This window comes from Echinops telfairi, unplaced genomic scaffold, assembly GCF_000313985.2.
Source record: "Echinops telfairi isolate 266 unplaced genomic scaffold, ASM31398v2 ScPeMD7_7400;HRSCAF=8409, whole genome shotgun sequence".
NCBI lineage: Eukaryota > Metazoa > Chordata > Mammalia > Afrosoricida > Tenrecidae > Echinops > Echinops telfairi.
The window spans coordinates 56784423-56791410 of NW_022111300.1; positions in this window are offsets into that span (position 1 = coordinate 56784423).

Sequence of the window (6988 nt, forward strand, 5' to 3'; positions counted from 1 at the left end):
CTGGTCTGAGCTACACACAGGAAGACAAGTCCGTTGCAGACAGACTGTATTTTATTTTTCATAGCAAGAACTTAATGCACCAACGAACTACAAGCTAAGCATGCATTTTTAATCCGATTTGGAAACAGGATGTCAAGATGTAGTTTGCAATTAATATTGTATTGTGTTTTATTTGAGATCGATTTTCGGGAGGGGCGGGCGGAGTGGAGGCTGGAAGGTGAGAGCACTTACTTGGGGATGTGCCTGACTGTTTTCCTCCACCTCCACCCCCAGTGTGCTTCCTGGCTTACGGAGGAAGGGAAGGGGGGGTGGAGAAAGGGACAGCCATAAAACAATTTTATTTTAAGCCCTTAATCACATTAAAAAAATACAATCAATATCCATTTGAGAATATTAGCCCACTGGATGGGAACCAGTCACCAAAGTGAAATTTTCAACATCCTTATTTATAGAGCGTTTTCATTTTTTTCTGCCTGACAATCCGTGTGAAAATCCCTAGCACCCTCTAGTGACCCTATCTAGGCATTACCACCAAACACCTTTCTCCAAAGATTTTTTTTTTTTTTTCCCTTCACAGTTCCTGGATTTTCTAAAATCCTTTGGATGCTCTCAGAACCCTGGTCACCTAGTGCTTCCAGGTTGGACTGCGATCTGAAAGGTCAGCATTTTGAAACCACTGGGTTTTCTACCCTCGAAAACAGTTACAGTCTGGGGAGCTCACGGGCCAGTCCTATACGGTCACTGCAAGCTGGCGTCCACTCATTGGCAATGAGTTTGTTTGTTTGTTTGTTTGTTTGTTTGTTTGTTTGTGGAGCCATGTGGAGCTATGCGCATTGGGCTGCTAACCCAAAGACTGGCCATTGAAAACCACCAGCCGCTTATAGGACAAAGAGAAGATCTGTAACTCCTGTAATCCCAGCCTCCGAAACCAACCCACAGAGGGAGTTGGACTCTGGCTCCAGGATCTCTGCGAGGTGGAATCACTATGATGACAGTGAGCTTGGATTTAGAATCGGTGTTGTCCGATAAGCTTTGACTCATCCACTGTGAGACAGGCAGTTCAAACCCAGCAGCTGCTCCATTGCAGAAAGATGAGGCTGTCTGCTCCGATAAAGATTGACAATCTCAGAAACCTGATGTAGAATCGGAGGCTCCTTAATGGCAGTGGGCTTGTTTTTAGGGATTGATGAGCGCATTCAGTAAAAGGAATCAAGTACACATTTTTGCTATCACAGCTACAACCTATCTTAGGATTTTAAAATCAATTCATAGTCATAAAACTTCTAAGAAAAATGGGTCATTTACACTTTGAAAACATCGGAATCTGCAGTAGGTTTGACAGATGCATGCTTTCTTTCAGTTGAGGAACATTACCTCGTGTTTTCGCATTGTTTTCTGACCCTAAGCAAACCTTAGCGGGAAGTTAAAAGCAGTCGTGGCCACATAGCCATGCGGTCCCTATGAGACTGATGGGGGAGACAGGGCCGGCGCCGACAAGGGTCCTTCCCAAGCCCAACCAGTCCGAACTGAGCACGTCCATTTCTGAAGGGCACCGGCTAAGTTTTAACTCCGGGGACCCATTTCACTCCGTTCTTCGTTCTCGCTTTGCCAGAGCTGTGTTGTCTTAGGGATTGAATTGTGGTCCAGCAGGGAAAAAAAAGCTGGGGGGGCGGGGGGAGGTGTTGTGAGTCGGCACCTTTTCACCTCTGGTAATGATCACGTTTGACGATGGGCTTTCCTCATTGAAATAATGAGCTGGTGCCCATTTGAGGGTGTCTTAACTCAGTCTCCTTTGACATCAAAAAAGGAGTCCCCTCATATTTACCCCTGATTGTCAAGTCTATTCTGAGTGAAGGGGACCCCACATGTGACAGAGAAGCACCCTGTGCTTTCACATCCAGAGTCTGTGCCTACGAGTAGGGGGTTACGTTTGCTTGCAGCAGTTCTCAACCTGTGGGTAGCGACCTCTTTGGGGGTCGAACGACCCTTTCCCAGGAGTCGCCTAAGACCATCGGAAAACACATATTCCCGACAGTCTTTGGAACGGAGACACGGCTCCTCTATCCATCTCCAGGCAGGCCAGCCCACATGCAGATACAACCACATTCCAGTACCCGGCGTGAAGACTGTTACCCATGCTACACCATGCTTCAAGACACAACTTCATTTGGTTGTCATTAGGAATAAATATTTCACAACATATAATTGCATATTGTTTTGTGATTAATCACTGCTTTAATTATATTCAATTTGTAATAATGAAAATACATCTTACATATCAGATATTTACATGATGATTCAGAACAGTAGCCAACTTACAGTTATGAAGTAGCAACGAAAATAATTTTATGGTTGGGGGTCACCACATGAGGAACTGCATTAAAGTGTCAAGGCAGTAGGAAGGTTGAGAACCACTGGGTTTAGGGTCACTGTGAGTCTCATACAAATCACTGGCAGTGAGTTTTGGGGATTAATATGTTTTCACATATCAGTGGGTACGGTGAGACCTGATATACATGCAAGTGTAATATTCCAGGTAGGGTCTTCAATGGAGGATAAGGGTCCATGCACACATAGGCATGCATGGACACCTGTCCTACATGCTTCTGATTTCTGCGGTCAATTGTGCAATTCCTAAACTAACTTGAGGCCTGACGGCAAACTGGCAGCAGTAAGTTCTCTGTCTGAGAAGCTTTCCTTCTGCTTCTGGCTATGTGGGAGGGGGGCCGCCACCGAAGCCCACCCTGGCTTGAACAGAGACCTGCCAGTCTGAACAGGAAAAGGAACAGTGTGCTTGCTGCACCTCTGACCTTTCAGATTCTGGCTGATTATCGCTCTGAATGAACTCAGAATAATCTTGACCTTTCTGTGTAAGATTATCTGGGCTCTCTTCGCTCTTACAGGGCCACCACACCTGTGAGGTGATATCTTCAGCCAACATGGTACCTAAGCAGTGATAGGCGGGCTTCTCCACCATGCCACATGGCCTCGCTCTCGACAGCTGCATTTGCTCTCATAAAGTTTGGAGGTTTGCTAATGAATAACTCTTCCACTCTTCTTGTTTCCTCAGAAGTCACTGGAGATCCTCATAGAGACTGCCCTGTGACCCAGATACCGGATTGCTTTGGAAGGGAGGTTTTAATCTTCGTGTTTGCTTGCTGTTGTCTCCCCTCTTCTCTTGAAGACACCCTTGCATCCTGTCAACTTGACAGCCACTCGGCCTCAAAGGGAGAGACGGCTGAAGATCTGGCTCCAAGGCAGAATTTTCCAGTAAATGAACCAGATCAAGAAAGCACAGATGTGGGGCTTGTCAGCCTTTGAAGAGATCACATCATGGCTCTCAAAGCAAGTATATGTCACTAGGTTTCAGGAGTCATTCACAATAACCCACACTATCCCAGGCATCTTTTTAGGAAACGGTGTCCTTAATGCTGACAGTGTGGTGTTTGCTAAAACTCACACTTAATTTCCAGTCTTTAGAAATATCGTGGGATACTTTGGTTCTAAAACATCCTGAATGCTTCTTGCCAAGATGAAGAAACCCTCTTTCCCCAGCTTCACCCCCTTTCAGTGAAGCAACTCTGGGCCTGATACAACAAAACAGGCAGAGGAAGAGTCTCCAAGGAGCTAAGAAGATGACTGCGTGGCTCAGGACCTATGGACGTGAGGAACAGTGTGGGGATGTGTCCTTTGAGCTCTCCCCTTATGTCCCAGACAGGGTATGCTAGGGCCCGCCCTTCAAAACCTCCAACACTGTGGTAGCTGCATAATGGGAAGTAAACTTGGAGATATACAGAAGTGTAGTGTGGTATTCAACCTGTCAATCACGTTGAATACATCCATTTGGTCATGACCTTCTCATTAGGAGAGCCCTGGGAACCTCCCTTTCTCTGCACCTTCACCTTCCTGTAGGTGAAGCCTGGCTGCTGTCAGAGCTCTGGAGATGCCACCCTGTCATTGGATCCACAAGGTTTTGCACCCACCGGCCTGTGATATTCCTGCATTCTGCATCATTGCCTGTGGCTGCGTGAGTCTGAGAGGGTTTTATGGACTGGTATCATACTTATGGGCTCGAGTTGGACTGGGCTGGGTTGTTTATAATTATTTCTCGATATAAATCTCTTTCTCACACATTTATGAGTGTCTCTGGATTTGGTTCTGTAGTCAACCCTGCCTAACACAGATACCTTCACACAAAGGTCTCAGGAATGTCTGTTTTCCCGAGAAAGACCTAAGCAGGGTGTGTTAATATCGGAGATTCTCTCTGGCGGTGCCTAGCCCACACTGGCCACCAATAGAAGGCGCTACTTCAGGAAGCTTCCTGTTACAGCAGAGTCTCCCTCTGAGGTAAAAAACACAAAAACAAAACCAGAACTCCCCGGCATACAGTCAATGCTGACTCCTGACCACCCCCACCCCCACCCCCACCACCCCGTGAGATTTTAAGCATGCACTGTTTACAGGAGTAGAAAGCTCAGGATTCCTCCCTTGGAGCAGCTGCTGGTTTCAAACTACTAACCTTGTAGATCGCAGCCCAAGGACTGACCACTACATCACCATGGCTCCTTCTTTCTGAGGTGGACATCATTTTATTTCCCTTACACCCCAAGAAGCCAAGGAACTAAAGCCAGGACTATGTTCCCTGAGGTGCTGTGACTTTTGTTCTCTTTTGCCATCACCCCCCTCGGTCCCATCACTCTCTTTCTTCGAGTCTTCTGTGAAGAAGCTGCATGATGCTAAGAGTTCTTGAGTGCATTGCCATGACTTGAAGTGATCATGGTTACTTGGTTGACCAATATGTTACAGATGTCTCCATTCACCCGGCTGCAAACATGCAAAAGCAACGCAGACACAAACCCTACATACCGACACACCTACAGAGGCCTGGGTGTGCACCTCCAAGAGGCCCCACTCTTGAATTCACTTAGACTGTTGCTGTGACCCATGTAGCACTGTAGAACTGCCCCGGAGGGTGGCCCAGGCTCTGGTTCCCAAAGGAGTAGCTGATCTGGGTGGGTTCAAAATAGTAACTCTTTAATTAGCAGCTGAGTGCTGACTTGGCGCAGCACCAGGGATCCCTACCTAGAACACCTCTAACCACGCTCTCCTCGTGAGGGTGTTCACAGAATAATGGAGCTGAAGGGGATGATGCGCCTGCAAACTTCAATTGAACACATCCCCCCCCACCCCCCCAGACCGGAGGAAGTTGCCTAGTTCAGCTTATGACTCTCTTCTCTGATGCCCACGGCTGAGGATAACGGTGCCCTGGTTTCGGCAGAGCTATTAAACAACACCCGCTGAACCCCACTGAGAGGGTGCAGACAGCTAAAAACATTGTCAGAGCAACTGCTGTGCGTTCTGCAGAAGTGGAAAGGGTGTTTTCAAAGATGAACATAGCATGTTCAAAGGAGAGACTTGCCTTACTCTTTCTAATCTATCAAACCATGGCCATTGTCCGATTGGCCTGACTCTCCAGGACTGGGGTCCTACTCCGACAATGAAATGCTGGCGACGGTGCTCCAATTAAGAAGAAGAATATTGTAAGCGAGGACACCAATCAAGAAGCAATGTGTAACTATCTTAAATAAGTTTTGTATTTCCAGATAGTAACTATTTTTATTAATGTTTTAAAACTCTGTTTGTGTCCCTCTTCACTGGCTCTTATTTAAGAATCAATTGCATGAAATGATGAAGTACCTTTCAGCATATCTTTTTCTATACTGTATTTCAAATGACCACCAGGACAGTGAACCAGTTAAATCATTCATATCCCACCACTGCCGGTAAGTCCTCTTTCAGGCTGCAATAATGACAGGTTGTCACACAGTCTACTCACCTAAGGCCTCAACTACCCCAATAAAACAAAGAAATAATTGCAAATACCCTTCCAGGTACAACGGTCTTATTATCAACAGCTTGTCAGTTCAGTTACTAAGAGATTCACGTATGTGTTGTGTGCTTTGCTTCCTGATAAAAGAACTTCTGCTAAGCGCTTGTGTTACAGAACCTTTTCCAGTTCAACATTTCTACATGCCTAAGTTAGTGACATGCACTAATTATAGGACCATCCCCACTCCAAAATATCCCATCACCCTGAATGGAAGTTCAGTGGCCTCTGTTTCTCTTTTATGTAGACCTTGTCAGATAACTATTTGTTCATTTATGAAACACTGAGAAGCGGCTGAGTTCTGGTCGCTGAAGCAGATGCTGGAATAACATGGCAAGCAGTCAAGTACTTGTCAACCCAGTCCTCATGGGACTTGCCATCTAGGAGGGAGATGGAGGTTACTCACAGACCTGCCTCCTCTTTCTCCTAGGGAGATTCTGATGGGCTCAAACGGCCCACCTTTAGGTTAGCAGCTTAACCCTCTGTGCCACCATGGCTTCTCTAGGGGCTACAAGAACTCAATGTCCAGATGTACATCCCCTGGGAGTGAGATCACAGCAAGAGCTATGCTTTTCTACTCCGGTGGCCGTGAAACATATAAATGCTCCAAAATAGAACCTCAGAGTCCCATAAAGAGAAAGAGGTGCACATCCACTCACATTATCTTAGAGATAAAAAGATTTAAAATGACTGCTCAGGGAGCCTGCGGCTCTACACTACTGGTGCTTTCAGGTGAGGAAGGCAGCCCGGGCTCCTGCGCTCTGGACTTGCAGCTCTGTACCGCCACCTACAGGCATCCTGGTGCAGCTCACTGACAACGACGCCCTACCCCGTGGGCCGGGGTTGACAAAGCGGTGGTGCTTGTTCCTGTGCTCTTGTCACGGCTAACTGGATACATTTAAATACAACTATAGGTACTTTCTCACAACGGTTGCAAAGATCACACATCTCAGCAAAGAGTCCACTTTGACAGTGTAAAATGAAACAGTATACCCTTCTGTTGAAGGCATCCTGCGAAAATGGAAATCCCATGTCAATACAGTGAACCCTCGTTTATCGCGGTTAATCGGTTCTAGACCCTACTGTGATAAATGAAATTCC